Source organism: Condylura cristata, unplaced genomic scaffold, assembly GCF_000260355.1.
Source record: "Condylura cristata isolate star-nosed mole 26May11 unplaced genomic scaffold, ConCri1.0 scaffold00003, whole genome shotgun sequence".
In the NCBI taxonomy this organism is placed as follows: domain Eukaryota; kingdom Metazoa; phylum Chordata; class Mammalia; order Eulipotyphla; family Talpidae; genus Condylura; species Condylura cristata.
The window spans coordinates 61,200,344-61,224,285 of NW_004567104.1; the positions used below are offsets into that span (position 1 = coordinate 61,200,344).

Consider the following 23,942-nt stretch of genomic DNA (forward strand, 5'->3'; position numbering starts at 1 on the left):
AAATAAGTAAATCTTTAAAAAAAAAAAAAAAAAGAAAAGAAATTATTTTATGTATACATGCAACACCTACTAAGGACCTGACACTTCTAATTCCTTCCTAACAGAAATCTGAAGTAGAATCATCCATTGTATATTTTACTATGACTTGATGCATCAATTAGTCACAGTAATGTGCCCATAGTTAATAAGATCATCCATTAAAACCAAACCGCCAGATTTTTACACTGTATAGTGAGCTTCCTTAAGTATGGCCTGATATTTTTTTTTCTTACTTTCCTTTAACCAGTTAACTGAAAGATATTAGCCTTATCTATGATAAGACACATATCAACTTAGAAAATTTGCTAAAGAAATGTAATGAATAAAACTTGAAACTTTGCATCTGAATTTCAAATGACCTTTCTTTCTTAAAGTAAATAATATTGTTGACAATGTAAATGTTACTGAACCCATAGTCTGTGAAGACACTTAATTTTAAAAGATATCTAAAAAGTGGATAACACAATGAAACTGAGAGGTTGGTCTTTGAAAGTTAGTTCAGATACTAACAATGTTTTTGAGATTCTGGGATAATTATCCTTTTAGTAGGGATATAAAAGGAAGATTTAATGAAATAAAACATGCAAAGCACTTACTATGGTGTCTGTCGACCTCCATAAGTAGAAGCAAGTTCTATAGCAACTATTTTCTTTCTAAAGGAAAAAAAAAAATAAGAAAAACTAAACTTTACTGATGCTCTGTTTTTTCAATACTATCATTATACTAGTATAAATAAGAAATTAAGAATAAGTAAGAAATTAAGAATTGCTCCAATTTTTATTCAAACTGAACAGCTCTACTACAAATGTAACTTCTGAGCCCAATAACACAAACTGGAACTATAATTCACATTCATAAACACAAATACTCATTTCCCCCCTTTTTCTCTCAATTACATAAGAGGAAATCCCAGCTCGTATCTGAAAGATCTCAGGTCTGTCACTTACTACTAGTAGAACTTGGCAGCTTGATTCATTACTCTAAGTCTCAAGTTTCTTGACTTACAAAGCAGAACAAGCACTAACACAGAAAATAGTTCAGGGGTTACAACTTGTTAAGAGTGTGATGAGGTTTCTTTGGGATGCACAGCCCATGGAGAGGAAGTTTGATAGGCTACAGGACTGTTGATATCAATAACATCCAACAAACTACCGAATAATTACTTGACCTCCAAAATATGAGGAAACTGTCTAAGTGTAAGAAAATCTTGAAAATCCCTAAGTCTATAAACAATATTAAAGTATTATTTTCATGAATTACAGTGTCCTGTGAGTCTGGCTGAGAGATTATGTCATCAGAATTTTAATATTTCATGAATCAAGGAAGATAATTTTACCACCATTAAACCTAAAATGAGTCCCTGTCTCCTTAGCTTAAGAAATTGCAGCAGGTAAGGCCAATAACTCATTGGCAGTTAGAAACCATTTATAGAACATTATTTGACAACTGTTTAGATTTATTTATTTATGTTATGCATAGAACTGGGGTGTGGCCAAAGGTGGGTAGGGTGGGGTGAGAATTCACCAGAGACGGGATAGGGAGCAGAAGAAAGGGATCTACTGAATATACTGCTAGGGAGTCAGTGGAAGAGGTCTGCTGCACCATGTGGGTCAGCTCTCTGGCCTGGGATAGAACTCAGGCCATATGGTGATAGCCCTGAGACTTAATGCTGAGGCCACTAGGGAGGACCCGGTGATAACTGGTTTAGGGGTGTGTGTGTGTGTGTGTGTGTGTGTATGAGAGAGAGAGAGAGAAGAGAAGAGATTGGGGGCAATAGAGAGGGAGACAGAGAGATAGAGAATAATTGTTTAATATGTAATAGTAGCATCCTAGCTGGTCTAGCACAACACATTCTCCTCTGTGTAGTCAACACCCTTTGTAAAAGGTAAACCCCCTTGTTTAAAACTCTATTGCATAATAGTTTCCTACTTCACTTTAAATAAATTCTGAATTCCTCTTCATGATCTACAAGATCCTGCATTATCTGACTGTACTGAATCTAACCAAGGTTATCTCATGCTATTTTGCCTCTTTCTCATTACACTCAACTCAAGTGCTGTTTAACAGAAATATAATGAGAACCACAAATGTAATTTTAAATTTGCTGGTAGTCATATTGTTTAATGTGTGAAAATGTAAAATTAGTTTGGATAGATTTTATTCATATATTCAAAATACCATTTTATATCTAAAATTGCATAGTATCAATATAATACTCCTAAGGTAGTTAATATTCTTTTTATCTTTTATTTTACTAAGTCTTCTAAATTGACGTTCACTTTACACTAGAGCACATCTCAATTCACACAAGTTACATCTGGCTTATGGCTACTGTACAAGACAGTGTAACTCTAGCTAAAGGGCTTTCCTGCAACCTCAGAACACATTAATTCCTTCCTGAATGTGCCATACTCTATTCTGCATCTGCTTTGCACTTTGCTTTACCTCCTTCCCCAACTCATTCTAAATGTCACCTCTTTAGTCAAGCCTTTCCGCATGGCCTTGGTTACAGAGATCTACCCATTATTCCCTAGCAGAGCATTCAAGAAATCACAGTTGTCTTAGAATTTCTCTCATCAGTAACATTTTTTGCTTCTCCTTGTCTTTCTGAACTTATTTATTGCTTGTCTTCCATCACTACTCTATAATTATTGCTCCATGAAGACAAGAATTAGTTTTATTCTGCTTGCCACAGGCACATTGGAGACACTGAATTTTTGCTGAGTGTGTCTATACATATTCTTAGTTTCTCTCTGATCACTTAATTCTATAGATAATGCCAAAAAACTGGCAGCAGAGAAAATATATATTCAATTATTAAAATCTACCATGTAAGCAAAATAAAGATGCTTATAAGGTATTACTAAGTTATCCATCTGATTTTTAAGTCATATTTTTATAAGCATCAAAAGAAGTAATCACTTCATTGAAATTATAAGTACAATCTAACAAAAAAGTAAAACTTTATTTAAATTTGATCAAATCAAGACCATTTCTAATGGTCTTCTCTTCTGTGCCTTCTAGAGGAAAGAATTATGTTAACTGCTCTTAATTTGGTATTCACTTTGTAAACTCAGATCACCCTAGTTCCCAAAGATCTACAAAAGTAAATGCTCAGCTCAGTAATTTCTTCAATAAAGGGAGAAAAGCAAAGTCTGGAAACTACCAGTGGAGCACTTAAAGAAAGCACAATGTTTTAGCTAAAATTTAAATCAAGTAAGCTTTACCTCATCTGTTATGGGTTCACGTTCTCCAAATAATTTACCATATTTATAATTTTGAATATTTATTATAATTCTCAAGAATGCTATGATGATTCACTCAGACATTTTACACTGCTAGCAGAAAGGTTTTATGGAAAATGATGTATGTATGTATGTAAAATTTTGAGATATTTTAATTAGGTTAATATGAGTAAAAATCCTACAACTGATTAAGATAAAAGGGTATGTATTTTAGGGAGGGAATCATCATTAAAGTAGCTGACTTTGTTCTTGTTACTAGGATGAAACCTAAAACTAAATTGACAAATATAAAGAAGGAATTCAAGTTTAGATAAGCGTCTTCAGGTTGACATAAAAGATGGAGAGGCTGCATCGCTCATTTTGAAATTCCCAATCAGCTCTATTATATCTCTTAGAGTTACCTAGTGAAGTCCTCTATCAGTAATAATGGTAGAAAGATAACTTCACAAAGGGCATGGCTGTCTCATACACATGAACCCATAAACAATTATCAGATTTGTATCATGGCCTGGGCACTATACATGCATCTGGTCATTTAATTTTTATAGCAGCCAAAAAGGAGTTATGATAGCTCCCATACTGAATATAGGAACTGAAGTTTAAGAGGTTAAATAGTTTGCCTGCAAACTTGGTTTTGCCCAACCGGTGAGCCAAAGACATTTAAGCACTTTATCCCAGTGATGGGAAGGAAAGGCTTAGAAAGTTTACTGCCATCTGTATGGCTTCTAAGTCTCACATAAGCTTAATTTTGAGACCCAAGTTCCCAAACCGTAGCTCCCTGTCTGCTAGTCTCCCCACTGCCTCTGTGTTTAGTCAGTTTCACAGTTATCTCTGGTTCCTTGTTCATTCTCCACTGGAAATAAAGCCTAGTGGAGAACCTCAGTCCAGTGATGCTGGCAAGCTAGTCTCGCCAGGCACTTTCTCAGTCTTTACCTTGAATAGCCCTCTGACATGTACTGCTGGAACCTACTGCAAGCACTAATTTCATTGCTACCCATCAAGAATCTCATCTGAAAGGCTGCCATAAATTATTAAGTATCTAATAAGACTACAGTGTATTTATTTGTGACAGACTATTCATAAATTTATTCTATAATTTCACATAAAGTTTTCCTTTCTAATATCATTCTTAATGAACACATTAATTCCTTCCTGAATGTGCCATACTCTATTCTGCATCTTCTCAGCACTTTGATTTACCTCCTTCGCCAACTCATTCTAGTATTTTGTCAGTCTTTTATAAAAAATATACTGGGGTCACTTTTATAAGGAAGAACCCAAAATTTTTTTGTGTGTGTATTTGTATGTATGTGTATGCAATTATTACCAGTTTTCTTGCATTTATATTCAATTTTCTCACTAATTAAATTTTACTGTGGCTACAGATATAAGATTTGACTAGTATCAACAAACAATTGTAATTTTAGAATAATAAAATTGAACAAAGAATTGATATCATGTGAAAAACTTTTTCTAAAGTTAGGCTTTATGAGTTTAAACCCCAGCTCAAGTACGAAATGACTGAATAACAACTGCTCTAAAGCTCAGTTTTCTCATGTGTTAAACATACTTTTTACATTAGCTGATTTCTGAGGTTGCCATCACTCAAACGCTCCAGTCAAAACCTAGTTAATATTGGATATCAAGCAATAAACACATTGTTTTTCATTAACTAAGCTTAAAGAAGTGTTACCCACATTTTTAAAGCGGTCCTCAAGAATTACTTCAACTCATGGCTTAAATAATAGTCACAATAATGTGAGAAATATTTGTTTTCTTTATAGCTATTACATATCTAAGTTTCTCCGACTAGAGTAGACATTCAGTTATTCAGAAGTCTCATAATAATTTGTTGATATTAGTTAATATGTATGATGCACCTTGATTCGCAAAATGAATGTAGTAAGAAATTCACAGCTTTAAAAAACTCAAAATTAAAGTAGGTCAGCATATAGGAAAACAAATGGAGGTAAAGAACTTAAAATATGCTTGTCTATACAGGCTTGTCTATATTGGGAGGAAGAAAAATGTAAAGCAGTCACTTAAACTACTCTCACTGGAAATTAACTCACTGAAAAGTAAACATAGTTCCTCGGTAAGTTTTAAAACACTTTACTACTTTTTTCAACACATGAAAACTTTATAAGTGAAGATGATGCCAAAATCTCACTCTAAGGAGCACAGAACAAATTGAACTGTAAATATAGATGAAAGAAAAAACATAGTGGGGGGCAGGGGTGTGAGAAAGTGGTTGAGGATTCTTCATTCATTTGACCAACAGACACTTAGTAAGCAATTATAATATGACACTACAGCACTGAGCAGTGTGGATGCTTTGCTAAACAAAAGCAACTTCCCACCCCACCAAAAAAAGAACAAGGAGGGAAACACAAATATAAAGCAAAAATAAATACCAATTTTCCCTATTTGGTATTCCCTTCTAAATCCTCCCATTCTGAGTTAGTTAAATAATAGATATAACATATACTATATTATAATATATAGTAAAATACTAGATATATATCATGCCTTTCTTTTGAAAGGGAGAAGATTTTCAAAATCTTCAAAATTAAAGTTTAAAACTAGAAAAAGTTTAGAACATGTTGTATTCTAGAGAGAAAAATATTTTGATTCTTAGTTCTATGGTTTATTTTTCTCCTACATTTTCTCAATTTACACTTTTCCAACAAGAAACTTATCCAATTAGTTTTGGATAAACATGTAGATCCCACAAAACTAAATGGATGAGAAAATGATACTAATAATTTTAATGATTTATATTTAATTGAAAACATTTAAATTTTAATTTTGCTGAGGTAAAAGTTCTTTGAAAAAATCCTCTTTCTTTCATAGATAGCATGACATCAAGTAGTCAATTTTAACCAATGTTTTATATTAGGAATTGGCATATTTGCATTTGTTATTTAACAAACGCATAAAAATGTTTTTCTTTAACTCATTTTCTATAAAAGGATCTTAGAGCAAACATAGACCAATGTTCATGGCCTCTGATAACCCTGGTCTTTCATTTTAGAAAGTATTTACTGTGAAATTAGTACACACAGAAAAATTATTAGCTCATTTAATTGGAAGTGAAATGTCATCTAAAAATATAAAGTTATACACTAAGTTCATAAATTAGTATACAAAAGTGAACAATGGAAGGCAACTTTGATTTCATCAGTGAGTTATTTTGCTTCCTCCTTCTTCTGAGTCAAGAACTTGGATTGTAATCAGAGAGCAGGATGGAGACAGAGGAGGCAGAGGGTGCTGGCGGTTTACATGAGGCAGGAGGCTTGGACAAGTGGCATTTCTAGCCCTCCCTCACAGAACAGATTTAAATGTGACCCAAAACGACCATGTTTCAAGAGTGCCTGAAAATGGCCAGGGCCAAATCACAGATCTCTCAGGAATCTTGTGAGATATTAAAATACTTATTTAATTCATACTTGATACTAAGCAATCCTGCACTTTACATTATTAGCCCTTATCAGAAAAACAATGAACAGAATTAAAAAAAAATCTAGTAGAATCATTGCAATTTCCTTTGATACAACAGAATAAACAGTACAAAGTTGTTATAAATAAAATTAGTAAAAGAATAAAGTGACACATTCCTTAATTTCTTTAATATAATTTAAGGGGTACAGTGGCGATCTCTTTATTATTGAATAGCTTTTTCCTATTTTCTGCACCATGTTATGTAGGACCTTTAACAATATAATATACTGCAAAATAATTAAAAATTACTTCCTAAACTAATTAGGTCCATAAGCACCTCCGTGAACTCTCCCATTCATCTTGTGGTTAAAATCTTACATTAGCTTGAATTCCATCTTTGCCTGACACGATTCAAGCAGTGAAGCACATTAGTGCCTCAGAACACTTTAAAGGATTTCGTTATCAATCAGGTTATGTTCCAGTGACGCTTTCATCAAAATTTTCTTATTTGAATAAAATCTCATGGACTGGAGTAAACAAAGCTGTCACCCACTGCTCTTGCACACTTTCCATTCATTTATTTCCTTTTTCTTTACTTAGACTTACAGCACGTGCCACAGAAAGAGCGCATGTTAAATATTCCTGGAGTGTCACAATATGTAATACAATAAAACAGATTACAACCCTACCTTTCTTTCACAGCAGTGGTGCCAAGCACAGGTACACCGGAGCAATCAATTTGTTCTGCAGACAGTAAGGCTCTCATAGAATACTAATGTAAAATCCCTTTTCTTTCTCCTTTGCCTTGACTCCCCAATGCCCGGGTCCCGACCAATACAAGGAGGAGGGCGGTATGTCTTCTGCTGAGATAACCACAACTACTAATCAAGTCTACGTGTACAAGGGCACAGGATTAAACCTCCACCAAGCTTGAGACAGGGTTGAAAGCAGCTAAACATATGCACAGTACAATACACACAGTACCATCAAAATTAAACACACACACACACACACACACACACACACACCGTGCACGTGCCATGAAAATACAGATGTGTGTACTCTGGTGAACTAATTCATCACACTTTATCACTGATAGTTTTTTGTTTTTTTTTTTTAAATCCTGAGAGCACAAAATTACCTCCTGTTGCACTGAGGGTTGAGATGCAACAGAGCCCAACAATTAGGGTTTTCCAAAAATGAGAGTCATGATCAGAATTCTCTGCATTAAACTGTCCACTGTTTGTAGAACAAAGCATTTACCTAAATTGGACTTTCCAATACAGTTTACATGAACTTACACTGTGGAGTATTAACATAGGGTTAAACAGATTCAGCAAGTATTCTTAAGTTTGTACACTTAAAAAGATGAGTGTAACAGCTCAAGCCCAGTTCTCTAAGAAAAGTCAGTGTATTACTAATGAAGAAAAGATGTCCAAAGATTTTTATTTATCTTGATTCTTTTAGATTAGTATAGTCTTATTAAGCTATTTCAAATATATTTTCAGACCACAAAAATTTTAAAAATCATCTTTAACACTTTATAATTATAGGGGCATGGTAGTATAGTTGATCTCATGAATTCAGAGTTAGAGGGCCTTTCAATTCAGCATTTAAGTTGGCTGATTTTTCTTTTATTCACAATATTGAAAAGGTGTGCCAATCATTTAGTGAGGAGATAACAAAAGTTGTTATATTTTTAACAATATACATTACCCATATTATTTTAATTTGCCTGCCTTAATTTTCAAGTAACTCTTGAAAAGTACTCAGAGTCAAAGGGATGCAAGCTAAGTAATAGCCAAAATCAAGTTACCAAATGACCAGAGAAATGTATGAAGAGGCTTCCTAAACTAGCTCTATTTTCATGGAAACAATTGCTTTAACACTGCTAAAATGTATGTGCCTTACTTTGCACTTTTCCTTTTTCTGAGACCAAAAAAAAAAAAAAAAAAAAGCAAGAACAATTAAATAGTAGGACCTTCACTGAAGTATCGCAATAATGTTTAATCAATACTGATGCATTTGTCCTTGACACACTGACCATGTCATCAGGCTACTGTCATGTGATATCATGTCATTTCCCCACCTGGCTCATGACCTTGTCCTCTAAATGACCTAAAGCTTCCCTCAAGTTGCAGGAGGCCCCTCCCCGCTGTCTCAGCAAGGTCGAATGGGTCAGCGTGTCCTCATCTATAATCCACCACCATTTGTCAGCAGGGAGGCTAGAGGAGGCAAGCTTGCTACAAGGGGAGAATGCCCAATTAGGCAGCTGTCACACAAAGCATAGGCTGCAAAATTATCCCCTGTCAAAAGAAAGAGCAGCTGCGGGTGCCAATTACAGCAACCTTTCAACCCTTTAGGTACTGGAAACTACACAGAAGTAAATGAAGAACAATTAGTGATAACAAATCGATGAATTAGGACAGTAAATTAGAAATTACTATCAGGTGAGCGTGGGTCATACATGACATAAGGGCATACCAGACTCCAGGCAAGGGCAGGGAGGCACAGAATCACACTGGCCATGCTCTTGCATATAGATTTCTCCTCCAGGATTTTCTTTTGGTAAAGCTAAAATTTAAAATACCCATGCCTGAAAGTATATATATTGCTCCCCAGCCCCATGGAACAGCTAAACAATTTGTTTTTTGACAGATGGAAAGTTGATTCTACCTTGTTCTTAAGATAATTCATCTTATATCTGCAAACTTAATTTTTTTCTTTACAGTGTAGCCCTCAAAATCCAAAATATTAGTTTAAATAATCACAATTAAAATACTGTCTTCATGCATTTCACCTGTTTCTGCCTTAGTCACATTTATAAGTGAAACACCTCTTTAATACAGCAACTGGATCTGAATTCTGAGGAAACAGTTATGCCAATACCATAATGGTGCTATCAAAATTTCTCTTTAGGAAGTGATTGTAAATACAAAGAAATAACTGCAACATGTGCCACTATATGTGAGAATACACACACACACACACATATCTATCTATACACACACATCTATACACAAACATAAAGAACATATCAACCATAAAATTATTCTCTCAGATTATTCTGCTCTAATACTACAGAGGTGGTATGTATTAAGTCTCCAACATAGAAAGCCAATTCCCTTGGACTCTCTCCAACAAATGTCTCTGGTTGTCAGTACTCACAGGCAACAAAAGAGGAGTGAAAAGGGGAATAAGCACTACAGAGGAGAGGGAGCCCAAGATGACTAGTAAGTGTTTATGGACATGGATTCATTGTGCATTAAAAAGGTTGTGTATATTCAGAAACAACTTTCTTATAAGACCATATTAAATTAAAATTGCTTTGTTACCTCAGAAAATGCACACATATCTCCCTACCCCAATTCTTTGAAAGTTGAGAAAACAGAATGATATTGTTCTATAATTTCTAAAGCAGGGATAAATTGCTCAACTACAATTCGAAATCACAAATGGGTAAAAGTGAAGAAGGGAAGGTGAGGCAATAAAGAACCATTTTACTTACTAACCTTCTAACATAATATAAACAAATCACAGTCCCTAGAAGGAAAAGTTTATAATTCCTAATTCCTAAACAAGCATTTGATAAACTCTCCATAGGTGTCATGGGGAGAATATCTCTCCCATTAAAAGTTTACCTAAGAATTTGACTTTTAAATTATGTTTCACTCTTTTTAAAAATATGGGAATTTATACATTTAGATTGCAACCCTCTAAAGTCAGACACCACGAGTTCTAAGAAAGAAATGGCAAGTAAACAGGAACGAAGGAGTTAAATGCTGTTAGAATTCAGCTTCCATCATACATGGGTGACTATCTCTTTAAATAATTTAAATCCTCTCCATCAACTACAAAGCTGTTTTGAAGCCATTTAGCTTTGTTCTTTACATGTGTTCTAATTAAGAAATGACCTTGTCATCACACACACCAGAAATCCGGGATTATTTCCTACAGCAAAAATTCACAGAGCCCCCAAAAAAAGAAAAAGAGGGGGAAAAAAAAAAGACTTTTTCTTCAGTTCCTCACGAAAGGAAGTTGTTGGCTGGCTGAATGCAGAAGCAGTTTCACCGCATAATTTTTTTTTGTTGTTGAATGTCACAGGGCGGGTTAGTGTGACCTTGAGCTGCATCAGCAGCACAGCAAGGGTCGAGATGCCTGCAGGCGCCCTTGTACTGGATTTGCAAGACAAAAACCTTCAAACTGGCTGAAGGACATCTTAAATCTCTTCAAAGGTTTTCCTAACTAATCTGGGCTGCTCTTAGCAGGATCTCTGCCAGTGTGAGAAGCAAAATTAAAAACAAGGTCTTTGACAGGATGTTGTCTCCTCTTAACCCTTCCCAAGCAGAATAGAACAAATCACTGGCATTCTGGAGAGATGATTTACTAGAAGCATTCTTTCATAACGTATTATATAAGCAAGCAATCACAAAGGATGGGGCAGCTCTAAGTCCTCAAAACTAAACCCTCTCAGTGTGCTTATAATACAAATGTGGTTGGTTTTTTTCTTGACCATTTATTAGTATATTGGTTGTAAAACTTAAATATTTGTATTTTTTAGATTTGCAGTGATAGGTTAGGACTAGGAAAATATTTCCAACAACATTAATCTCTAGCTTTTAAGCTTTTTGCTAGTGAGGTGACAAACTTCATGAAAATTGCATATAACTTACTAAAATTATAAGAGGCAAAGAAAATAACATATTTACTATTGCCTTATTCCTAACATCATTGATTACTACTAACAACGGAAAACTCAGAACAGTAAAAGTGAGCTCAAGTAAAACATGATAAAGCAACCTCAGTCTTGTTAAAAGAAATTAGCATGACATTTTGTTACTTCTTGTAGTGTTTCCAGTGCATAGGTTAAAAGACACTTTCACTGCAAGCAAAGGGTGTGTGAGTCTTCCCTGGCAATGCCCCAAAGTTTTAATTAAATAGCTACAGCTCTCAAGAAATATCTAGGGGAACAAATGGCAATAGTACTTGAAATGTGGTATCCATAAAAGTCCATACCCTTCTTGGCATGTTTATCCATCACCAGATATAAGGTAAATCATGATGCATTGAAAAGACTATTTCACAAAAGGTGTATCATTTATTAAGGTCTAGTAATTTTTTCTTAGTCACTGTGCAAAAAGGAAACAGTATAAGCCAGTAAATGCAGAAAGATGGGCCTACCCAAAATCTTAAACATTTCTCCAATACATGTCATCTTGGCATGTGGAGCTAGTACCAATCAAATAACTGAGGAATTCAAAAGAAGCTGCTAGTATTACCTTCAAGAATGAAGCTTACCCTAATTTAGGGATATGCCCCCCCCCCAATCTTTTCATTGAAGAAACCTATGTTGTGGCAAAGGGAAACCTGCAGAACATTTGGTTTTGTCATGAATCACCTTGTTAGACCCCCGTATCTCCTTCATGCCAGAGGCCCGTCCCATTCATTAAATTCAAGAATAAAAAATATTCAGGTGGGACTACTGTTAAAGAGAGGAATAGAATAATCTCCTTTAAAGGGGGCAGTTCCATGTTCCCTGCTACACAGAGAAAACTTGGAAGAAGAAACAGGAAAAGCCACATGGAGCAAACCCTTGTGAAGAAGGGCGTGCTTGCTTCTTGGCTTTGGATTTGCACCAGGAGTTTGGTGGACGTGGAAGGAGATGCGTGTAGTAAATTATAGCGACAACTGGGAAGAGATGTGGGTGAAAGACTCATGCAGAGGCTGACAGTTAACTTCATTTGCTCTTTATTTTGTTCCTTTCATCCCACACTTGCTGGCCCCTTCTGTCCCTTTCCTATGGTTTCCCAACAGAAGGCGCTTTAAGACTTGTGGCAAGTTTTCAGACATCAGTGGCCCCATTTTGGGTCAACCCTGTTTGTCTGAGCACTTATCCAGGAGGGGCTCAGGAAGTAACTTTGGGTATTTCAATGGGAAACTATATTTTTCTCTTCTTCCCTCCCTATGCACACTAATCCTAGTAAAATTCTTCTACATTAAGAGAGTTCTTTGCCCTTATGCCCTGGATGGCAGAATTCATTTAGAGCATGTATGTTTAGGGTGCCCTATTTACTTTAGAATGTCCAGCCTTATAAATAGCAAAACTACTTAATGAAATTTATTCTTTTCTTCTGCTAATCTATCTGGTGTCAATTTATTTGTTCACACCAGCAAGGGAAGAACCCATAGTGGTTGATAATTTTTTCCCCTGCTATAGCTGAAATTTGTAAAAATGAAAAACAAACAAAAGGTTCTAAAAACACAGATTGGGCAGTAACTAGTTCTTATGACCTAGATGGTGATGAGTGATAGTTTTAAAAAATGGGTAAGGGCTAACCAGGCAGAAGAGAATGACAATCATTGTAGCCTACAGAAATAACATTCAAAGGCAGGGAAGTACTAAGTGTTGATATAGGAAGGGAGTAGTCCACTGTGACTAGAAATGGGTGGAAAATATACTTGGGACCAAGGACCTTGAGTCAAGGCCATGCCAAAGAGCTGTATCTATAGGCCGTGGGAGGTTTACAGGCAATGGTAGGATTACAAGTTAAGGAAAAAAAGCTAGAGAGTTGAAGGAGGGAAGTCATTCCCACGCATTAGTTCAAAGAAACACTGAAAAGAAAGGGAGAGCAGGCCCAAAATGTGCTCCCTGATGCGAAGTCCTTCATCATAGTCCTACACTTAACACCTAACTTTAACTTTCAGCCCCTCCCTGGAGTGGAACCTTAAACCAGTCACTCTGGATTTACCTAATCAGTAGTAGGTCAGTTAGACCCCTGCCATCCCCTGGAAGAAGGCGATCTTGCCAGGACCAACATGTGTTTCACAGTGTATCTTCTGTGCCCCACTCCCTTCTGCCTACAAGTCTTTTTTATTTAATAAGTATAGTTCCTCAGAGCTCTTAGCCACCTTCTAATGTAATGCTACCCAATCCATGAAACACTGAATACAACCAGTAAAATATATAAAATTTACTCAGTTGAACTTTGTTTTTTTAACGTAAGGGAAAAAATGATCAAAACAAGAGACAGAATATTGAAAAAGACAGTTCTGCAAAAAAATGAAGACTGGGTTGAAAATTTGGAAAGAAATTTATATATCGCCAATAGTGCTACAAAAAGATTATATTTAAAAGTAGCAAATTCATTCATCAAAAAGTGATGAAATTAAATTACTGCTATTTCAAGCTTAGGTTTGCAAAACACTGTATTGACATGATTTGTACAAAGTTTCAAGAAAACTAAGAACTCCTGTAGAGGCATCTAGCAAAGCACAGTAAGAAGCAATGAGTCTCACCACACCACCCACAAGGCTTCATGAACAGGGACAGCTGGGAACAAGGGGTGGAGTGGGGCTTCTGGGTAGACTGAAAGATGAAGCTAGTTGGCAAGTGTAGGGGCTCCTACTTCTGTGTGACTGCGCCTTGGCTGGGTAGTTGCTGCTCAAGGACCCCCTCAGCTGGCTTCCCCATGGAGCTCCTTTTCCAGCTACAGTGCCTTGGCAGTTAGCACGACCCCACTGAGAGACATTGGTGGCCACCATCTTGACCTTAGGGTAGATTCAACTTGTGTGGTACATTTTTGTACTTTCATTCTATTCTTCTCACCCAGACTTCTGGGCTCTGTACAACCTCTTGCTGTGTTTTCTGCCCAAAGGTGCCTAGCTCTGTTCTTGATCCTGGCTGCTCTGCTGTGGTCCTTGCCTATTTGAATACTTGCCCAAAAGGGGATGGTTGATTTCAGAGTTTGATTGGTAGCGTGTATTTTGAAGTCCTTCTCTCTATGCTTCTCTTTTCTCATTATTCTCTTTGACCCTCTCACCAATTAAAAATCGGTGCACACCAGAATTTGATTACCTTTATGTTCATGGATGAGCACAAAACTTCAGAAAAAGCAACATGGAATTTTCTCCCCCCGACCAGTTTGGGGTCTCTGAGCACCTCTCAGTTCTGCCTAATATCAGAATCAGATTTGAATTTTATACATTTCAAAAAACAACCTTCACTAAGTCTCAGATATTATTAGAGGTATTGCTCTAGACAGCAGTATCTGCCTATCCAGAACAGTGTGAGGGCATATTTCCTTTGGCTATAAGAGATTTCTGGCTTAAACTGGAATGTGGTATCTGAGGCTAAGAGTTTCATTAACACTATTGAAAGTAAAATTTATTCAGCAACATTTAATACATGCTTGATATGTAAGTAAAAAATAAAATGTCCCCAACATTCTATCAGCTTTGTATTTCAAGTTTATCCTTCATAACGATGAGCCCCAATTGCCGTTCACATCGTCATATAGTCACATGATGAAAAGATCATAAATCAAAGGAATACTGACACTGTCAGTGAATTAAGAGCCTCAGCTAATAGCCATCTTGATATTCCCAAGTAGCTGATAGGTACACAATGCATCCCAGAACTCTACGGGAAGACCCAGTCCCTATGTAATTTGAAGAGTCGTTAAATACTCTAGAGGCTGACTGTCCTACTAAGACCTCAGAAAGAATTTAACAGAGTATCAGCCAAGGTAAGAGGAGGCACTAGGGCCAAGTCACTATCTGCCAGAGAGCAGATTGTACTCTCAGAAAAGGAGCGCCAGCATCACAGATCATGTTTAGGCAAGTGGAGGGGAAGGTCAAACAAAGGAGAGGAGGAGGAAAGATTCTGAAGACTTGTCATTCCTTCCAAAAAGAAGTGAACTCTGTGAAATCATTATGAAAATAACCAAACCCCCAAATACACTGCAGTAAGAAAAATCATCACGTAAGGTGCATTTGGAGGTTCGCAAGTCATACAAGGACTAGTAACCTCTTGAAAGCCAGGTTACTGATCAGGCACAACTAGGAATGACCTTACGAGTATCCACAAATAAAATGACTTCTCCTTGAGTAAGCATCTCTGTATTATAGCTGCCAAGCCAACACTGGTAATAAGTTCCAGCACATTCTATGTCTAGACATTAATAGAAGGGCAAGCAATTTGATAAGCCATGCAGATATTAAAAAAATAAATAAATAAATAAAACCAATAATTTACTAAGCCACACACATAGAAGCTAGGTTAAATATAATTGAAATAAAAATACAGAGTGGTCTTTTGGCAATTACAATTGAATTCCTGCAAAGCAACAGTTCTCAAAGTAGGGTCCAAATACTCAAAGCTTCTCATCATCCCTTCAGGAGGCAAATGAGGTTAAGACTACTTTCATAATGCTAAAATCTTATCTGATTTTTTTTTGTCTCTTTCTCTCATAAGTTCATAGTAGACTTGTCCAAAGTCTACATGATATGTGTCACTGCACTGACAGCTCATAGAATACATCTTTGTGTATTCCTGTGCCTTAAAAATGTTCTGTTTACATTTCTAATATGGTAAATAATAATGTATATGAAGCTCATAAATAATAGCTCCCTTGGGTCCTCAATAATTTAAGACTTTTCTAAAGGGATGCAGAGAACAGAAAGCTGGTATACTGAAGTCAAGAGTCAAGAAATGCAAACTTAATATTCATTTTCAAAATAATCTCTACTTCCAATTTTCAAGAGTTTATAGATAATGTTCTCTATGAATAACAACTATCTCTAAGAATCGGGTGAAGAAAGAAGAAAAGAAATTATGAAATATCTCCCATCTTTGCACAGTCACTACTATTCTGATTTCACTCTACTAGAAGTAACAGATCCACAAATATTTATAAAGAAGCCTTTATGTGTTAAGAGCTACAGACAGATGGATGTACTAAGTGATAAATCAGTTCTTAGTGGGCTTACAACACAATCAGAAACAAAGAAACAAAAACAGTACCGATGTGAGTTGATGCTATGAAAGAAGATATGATAAAAACAGAAAAGCATGGAAAGACAAATTTTGGGGAGAAATTTAGGTGAAAGCAACATTTTTCCAGTGAAGGTACTTCATAAAGGCGACATGGAGGTTGACTCTAGTAAGACTCAAGCCTTTGCTACCAGAGAAGAAGTTAAAAAGCAACTTCTAGACAAGTGAGAGAAGAATCAGGTCCAGCAAGGAAATGCAGCAGTACATAGGTAAATTCTAGAATCTTGAAATACTATATTCAAAAAACAGGAACTGTGAGTACTTAGAAATATTTATAGAATTTGACAGTAATTTCTGGTATGTTAAATTTAATATTGAAAACTTTGAATTTACAATTTATATGTCTGTTTCTTCATTTCCATATGCCAGACTGCAGCTTTTAAAAAATAAAATAAATGTGATTTACAGGGAAAAAAAAAAAAAGCATAAAACCAGTCAAAAGTTGTACCTGCACCACAGATACTCTGAGAAGCTTAGAGAAGAAGCTGCAAAATGGCAGGGAAGAACAGTGGCAAAAGCAGAAGAAAACACCAGAACCTTGCATAGACTTTACTATCACAATCATCTTTCCATAAATAAATTTAAAAAAGAAAATAAAGGAAGTTTGAAAATTACTAGTTTATCTCTAATCCAGAATGGGGAAGCTCTATTTATCTAAATAAAATGCATAATAAGCTCTGTTAGAATCATACCAATTTTAGATGTGCAAACCACAGGCCACAGGGTTGAACTGCAAATGTAGCAGAGAATCAAGGAGAATATCAGGTTTACCACAGTTAATTTAAGTGAAAAAGATCAGAGGGTGTATGAGAAAGTGAACTGAAACTGATAGATACATTTTTAAGTAATTTTTACTATTTCTTTTCTTTTTCTTTTAAGATTTATTTTATTTATGCTTACAGAACTGGGGTACAGGCCAGAGGTACGGGGGTGGTAAGAGGATTCACCAGAGACAGAGTGGGGAGCAGAACAGGCAGAACGATGAAGTACACTGCTGAGGGGAGCAGAAGGAGCGTCAGGAGAGGTCTGCCGCGCGATGTGGGTCACCTCCCCGGCCAGGGATCTAACTCCTGTTGAAGTGGCTGCAGCTAGTTTTGTAGTGCTGCACTTTAATCCACTGTGCCACAAGGGAGTGCCAATTTTTACTATTTCATTTGAAATTTTCCATGGGAGAGAAGAAAACCTGAGTTGTCCTCCCAAGATCATGTTGGATATATTTCAATCAAGGTATTCAGTAAAAGGTTTAAGGAAATCAGTCCTTTAAAGATACTAAATTCAGAAAAATGTTAATTATATTGTTTGCCATGACAGGATAAATTAAGCTTGATAAAGGAAGGCTTGTTCCTCTGCTATGGGCAGTCTATCAGGACCACCAAACTGGTCAGGGAAGTAAAACCAGCAAACTGGAGCTTTAGGAAGAACTGGTAGCTATGAGAGACTGGGGCAAGGACGTTAGTGTCAGGGCCTAGGAACACAAGACCTCTGGAAGAGGAAATGAACTCTGACAGGGAACAACACTGGAAATTAATAAAGTTTCCTCTGAGTCCACCATCGAAACTCTCTTGCCCTGCTGTCCACAAAGCCAGGCCAGTTATCAGTGTGATAGCCAAGTTAGTTTTTGGGAATTAATTCCAACTAAAGTGACTCAATCAGATTCTGGATTGATTTTGATATTGTAACAGAATAACCAAAAAAGGGGAGGCTTCATGTGCTCTGGCTCACCTAAAAAAGGGTGGAGCTCAGTGGTGAAAGGAAGCTCAAAAGGATTTGAGAAAGGAGCCAGAGGGAAGCAAATGGAGCCGAGGCAGGTGAAGTCCTGTTTGTTTCTCCGTCTTGGACCTCTACCAGGGGTTTGGGGACATGGAAGAGATATAGGGCTGAGACACATGGAGAAGCCAACATTGGCAGCCATTTACTTAATTTATGTTTCAATTTGCTCCATTCATTGCCTGGCCCCCTCCACCCCTTTCTTGTGGGTCCCCACCAGGTGTCTTAGACTTGTGGTAAATTTCTGGGCCTCAGTACCTTGGCTTTGGTCTAACCCTGTTTGGCCGGGCATTTACCCATGAGGGGATTGATAATTTTGGGTATCTCAAAATTTCTTCTCTTTCCATGGCACGCATTCTGTTAAAGTTCTTTAAAAAAAAAAAAAAGATTTATTTCATTTATACATACTTATAGATATAGAACTGGGGTACAGGCCAGAGGTATAGAGGTATAGGGGTGGTGAGAGGACTCACCAGAGACAGAATGGGAAGCAGAACAGGCAGATTGATGAAGTACATTGCTGAGGGGGATAGGAGAGGTCTGCTGTGCCATGTGAGTCACCTCTGGGCCTGGGGAATGAACTCACACTGAAGTGGCTGCAGCTAGCTTACAGGGCTGCGTCCTAGCCCGTTGCGCCACCAGAGAGGGTCAGAGGTCTTTTCTATTAAAGGTTTTAACCACTTAGAGAAATTGTTGTTTTTATGCAGCAGATGGCAGAACCCATTTAGAGTGTGCAAGTTTGAGAGGTGACCCTCAATCTACCCTCAAACACTGATAATTTTGTGGAGAAGTTTAAACACTTTTTTCAAAATACTTTCTTAAATTAAAAACATTACTCTGAGGCGTATTCTATAAAGTGTGCGGAAAGCCTTCCATAAAATTAGGCTCACTTTACCAACCCGGTAGCCCAATCTATTAGAATCTGATGAATCAGTGGTCATTTTCATGTCTTTATACAGATATTTCTTTTTTTTTTTTTTTTTAAAGATTTATTTATCTGTGCATACAGAACTGGGGTACAGGCCAGAGGCTCAGGAGCAGTGAGAGGCTTCACCAGAGACAGAGTGGGGAACAGAACAGGCAGATCAACGAAGTACACTGCTGAGGGGAGCAGCGGGCGGGTCAGGAGAAGTCTGCCGCGCCATGTGGTCACCTCCGTGGCAGGCGGGAGTTGAACTCATGCTGAAGCGGCTTTAGATTCTCAGTGCTGTGCTTTAACCCGCTGCGCCACCAGGGAGGGCCTATACAGATATTTCTATATCTGATATAAAAGTTCTAACAATATATTTATGGAATAGTACTCAACAACTCAATTGAACTAGAAAAAAATACAATAAAGAACTCTTTCCAGTGAGCAACTGAGATGTAATAATAAAAACTCTGGCAAGAAATTGAATATAGTCAAGTGTTTAAGCAAAATTGATGGTCAAATTATCTAACTGTAACCAAGATATTCTCTGCTTTTTCATCAGTATTTATCCAATTAGCAAATAAATGCTAAACAGGGAGATAAACACAGCAAAGAAAGTATAAGAAGTCCTATAAAATACACGAAGGGTGATTTTGTTATTTAAGTAAGGATGGCTGTTTGTTTCCAAAGTGGGAGTTACAAGGTGAGAAAGGGAAATAAATCTTGGTCTAAGATATTAAGCAGTTTTATAAACACTCCATTTTATACTTAGCATATATGTTGTGGCAATACTCAATTTTTCAGTTCTCTTCCTTTTTCTAACCTCTTTAACCTTTTCTTTGAAGGACATTGATATATATGTGTGACTGTTTTGGGACTAGTTGTATGACAGACAAGCCAACAGTAAACGTTCATGAAATAATGGCTTGTCGGAAAAGCAACGACTTTATTTTTTTCCATGCAAAAATGTATCATGAGTTTTCTGACAATACAATATACTGGTTCTGACAGAACTGCTTCAATAGAATACTATTCTAATGCTTCAACAGAATACTATTACAGACTGCTTTCCTGAGATACATGTGAACTTCCTTTTGTAAACTCACTGTCCACTGGCTAATAAAAGGACTACTGGAAACATTATATACTATGACTCAACGTGTCTCAAAGTTATTTACCTCATTCAAAAGGAAGAACTGTTTGACTAAATTAATTTTAAAAAATACACTTAACATTCAAATCTTGAAATATTATATATATATATACATATATATGCATGTGTATATATATATTCAAATCTTGAAATATTATATATACATATATATGCATGTGTGTGTGTGTGTATATATATATATATATATAAATAAGGGTGTATATATATATAAAGGATATAACCACTAATAATTCACTTTTAAAGCAATCCTCTATACATTCTCAATAATACACTTCTATTTGGAAAAATTATCTAAATCATTATTCATGGACAACTTAACTGACTATATATATTCTGTAGCTGGCTAGTCATCTATAATTTATTTATCCAACTATAGTAAGTAGTTGTTAGTTACAAGGTGACACAAAGCTCCTGACCAATTAACAAACTCTACTTTGAGGAACATAAAAATATTCATGGTTATAAATTTCATTTTAACAACAGTAAAATAATTGCAATTCAGTACCAACTACGTTCCATTAAATATAAAAGCAGATTTCTGACTATCAGTCATAAACACATAATTATACTTCAATGAAAGAACTTTTACAAATAAAAATTTGGTTCATTTAAAAAATCTCAATAAAAAAATGAATATATGAAGAATGACCAGTAACAAAATAATTACAAATGACTTTATAGCCCTTTTAACTTAATTAATAGAGCATTTTAAAGGTTTCCATAAAGGATAGGCAGAATAGTTAAAATAAATGTAGAATGATTAAAATAAAAACCACTGTTTTCTGCATGTAATCAGAACTGTGAAGAAAATAATGAGTTAGCATTATCACAACCCGAAACACACTATGTATAGAAATGAAGGACAGATGTAGGCCGAAGTTACTATTTCCCTTTGTTAACACTGTGGCCCACTAAAATAATGGAGTTTTTAGCATGTTCTACCTGCTATCTCTCTTCTGGACAGCGAGTTGAAAGTGAACACTTCACAGCTAATTATGAACACAAAAATCAATCACTGAGCTTTTCTCCGTTTACTTAGGAGGAGTTCTGATGGGCATACACACAACATAAGGTCCAAGAGCCAATACATGACAAATTCATTTAGATTGTAGTATAGTAGGAAACAAGAGTGTTAATCCAACTTGAATTAGGGACTCACTTGTCTTTTTTGTTATACTTCCCAACGACTTAAACTGTGCTAAACTAATCAGATAATTGTATTATTTCTCAGAAAAACTAATATACTGTGTAAGAGGCAATCGTTTTTTTATAGTCCAAAAATTATCCCTTGAGCTAGAGAGCATATAAAATATATAATAACTAAACATGCTTCTAATTTTCATCAAAATAACATGTTTCACCTGAAATCAGGCTGTTACTGCAGGTTTTACATTAAGTGTCCATTTTGTCTGGTTTTTGGTAAAAAAAAAACAAGTAAAATATCATTAATACAAATGCTATTTCTTATTTCAAGCTTCCCATCGCTCTTCCTCTGGGAAGAATCCACAAGTCTTCCTTATTTAATCTTTTCTACTGTTTGACTACATTTCATTATCTATATTTCTTCTTTCCATTACCTATAGAGCTATAACTGTACCTATTCACTTGTTTATGAGAGCACACTGCCAATGAAATAATTTGCAAAGATAAAGGACAAAATACAAATCTGGTGATTATAAATTAATTTATGACTAAGAAATAATTGTCCAAAATGCATTAAAGTTAGAATGATTAAGCTTTAAGAGCTCAGGAGAAAATATTCTCACCACTGTCTCCAACATTTGAGTCTCTGCTTTCTGAGAAAGGAAACTGAGAAGGCTGTTGAGAAGTAGCTGTGATGTCATCTGGCGTCTTCAGATTCCTCTCTCTTCCAGTCTAGTGTGCATTTTGAGAAGAGGAAAAGATAGTTTGGCATTTATTCCAAACCAGATTCTGAAATATTCTTTGTTAAGTTTTGTAAATGTTCCCATTACATTTTCATGTTCAAGTTCAATACTGAAGTGACCATTTGACAGAGAAACGGGTAGTTTATGATTGTTCATTAAAGGAAAGCAAAAGATCTTTACTTTCTGTCAAATCAATTCATGTCTAAAAATTCTAAATCCTCCCAAAGGTATATTACCAAAAGAAAAAAGAAAAAAAGAAATAGCTACAGTTTCTTTCATGCTAATCTTTTCCTGTTTCAAAATACTACCTATGGTAGCTTTCAGCATAAAATCTGGTGATAAATATCAAATCTTTATTACATAGGAAGACTTGCACACCAATGTGCAAAGGTAACTTTATTTTAATAGCTTAAAATTAGAAACAACTGAAATGTCTACTATTAGGTGGGTGAATTATGGTATATGCTGTGGAGGGCAACACAAATGATCATCTCAAAATATGCCTTGTTGGCATGAATATCACTTCATAGGAGGGGTGCTGAAGGCTAAGAGGAGGTGGGCCCTTTGTGAGGGGCAGTCCAAGTGTACAGGAAAGTCTCCCTATGTAGGTGTCTGCCTCCCTGTACATGGAAGACCTAATCTCTTCAACTCTTATCAGTGGAGAGAGCAGCAACATGGATCTGCACAACAGCCTGCCCTTGTTGCCGCGCCTTTCCTGGTGACCTCTCAAGCCCATGTTTACACTGTGCCTTTGCCGGTGACCTTCGATGACTGACCTTCCTCCTCCCCAACATCCTTGGTCTCTAGCTGAAGATAAGTAAGGTAGTGGTGTCAGCCATTTGATGAATTACTCAGTTTCATTGGATTTCTCTTATAAAAGAGGTGTAAAAGTTATCATTAATTTTTTTTCTTCCTATCCGGTATTTACTTGATTATTTGCCAACCTAGAAGAAGCTACAGGGGTTGGGGAATATTTCCCTTGTACCCTGCCACCACATAATGATTCAAATATTTACTACTCTGCAACAAATAGAGATTATGCTATAAACAAAAACACCAATATGATTGAATTTTAAAGTAATTATGCTGAGTGCCAGAAGTCAAGGGACTATATATATAGTATAGGACCCATTTGCATAAAATTGTGAAAGTGCAAATTAATCTTTTGGAAGGGAAAACAGATCAGTGCTTGCCTGGGTATGGAGACTGCAGGAGGAATGTATTACCTTAATTGTGTTCATGGTTTCAATGGTGTATACACATCAAAACTTATCAAATTGTGCATCTTAAAATATGTGCAATCTATTTAATGGCAATTACACTTGGATAAAATTATAAAAAATTCTAGTATCTTAAATGGCTGCAAACTCCTTGCTGAATATTTTATTGATTATTGGTGCTTATTTTATGTATTACAGATAGGGAGATGTATAAATTAAGTGTATACCATTCAATGTAGCATATATCAAGTAATTAAAAAACAGGAAACAATGTTCAGAAAAATAAAATCTGGTTTCAAAATTATTGGAAAAGTAAATGTATTTCTGCATTTAGAAATAGTTTTAGTAATCATGTGTCTTAAGTGTTACATGCTCCTTGATGCAGCAATTCCAAGTCCAGGATTTATCCTAATGGGAAAAAAAATAAG

At 35.9% G+C, this 23,942-nt stretch overlaps 1 protein-coding gene across 3 annotated transcripts in view; it reads right to left on the reverse strand.

Annotated features, from left to right (window-relative positions):
• The window catches only part of NRIP1 (nuclear receptor interacting protein 1), an 81,379-nt gene that overhangs the window by 21,191 nt on the left and 36,246 nt on the right, over window positions 1–23,942 (reverse strand). Inside the window, exons 2-3 of one of the 3 annotated variants that reach the window (XM_012732949.1) lie at window positions 22,175–22,283; window positions 636–692 (exon numbers count right to left, since the gene is read on the reverse strand). The gene's annotated coding sequence lies outside the window, so the exon portion shown is untranslated. The remainder of the gene's footprint in view (window positions 1–635; window positions 693–22,174; window positions 22,284–23,942) is intronic. The other 2 variants (XM_012732944.1, XM_004675299.2) reach the window with 2 other exon arrangements.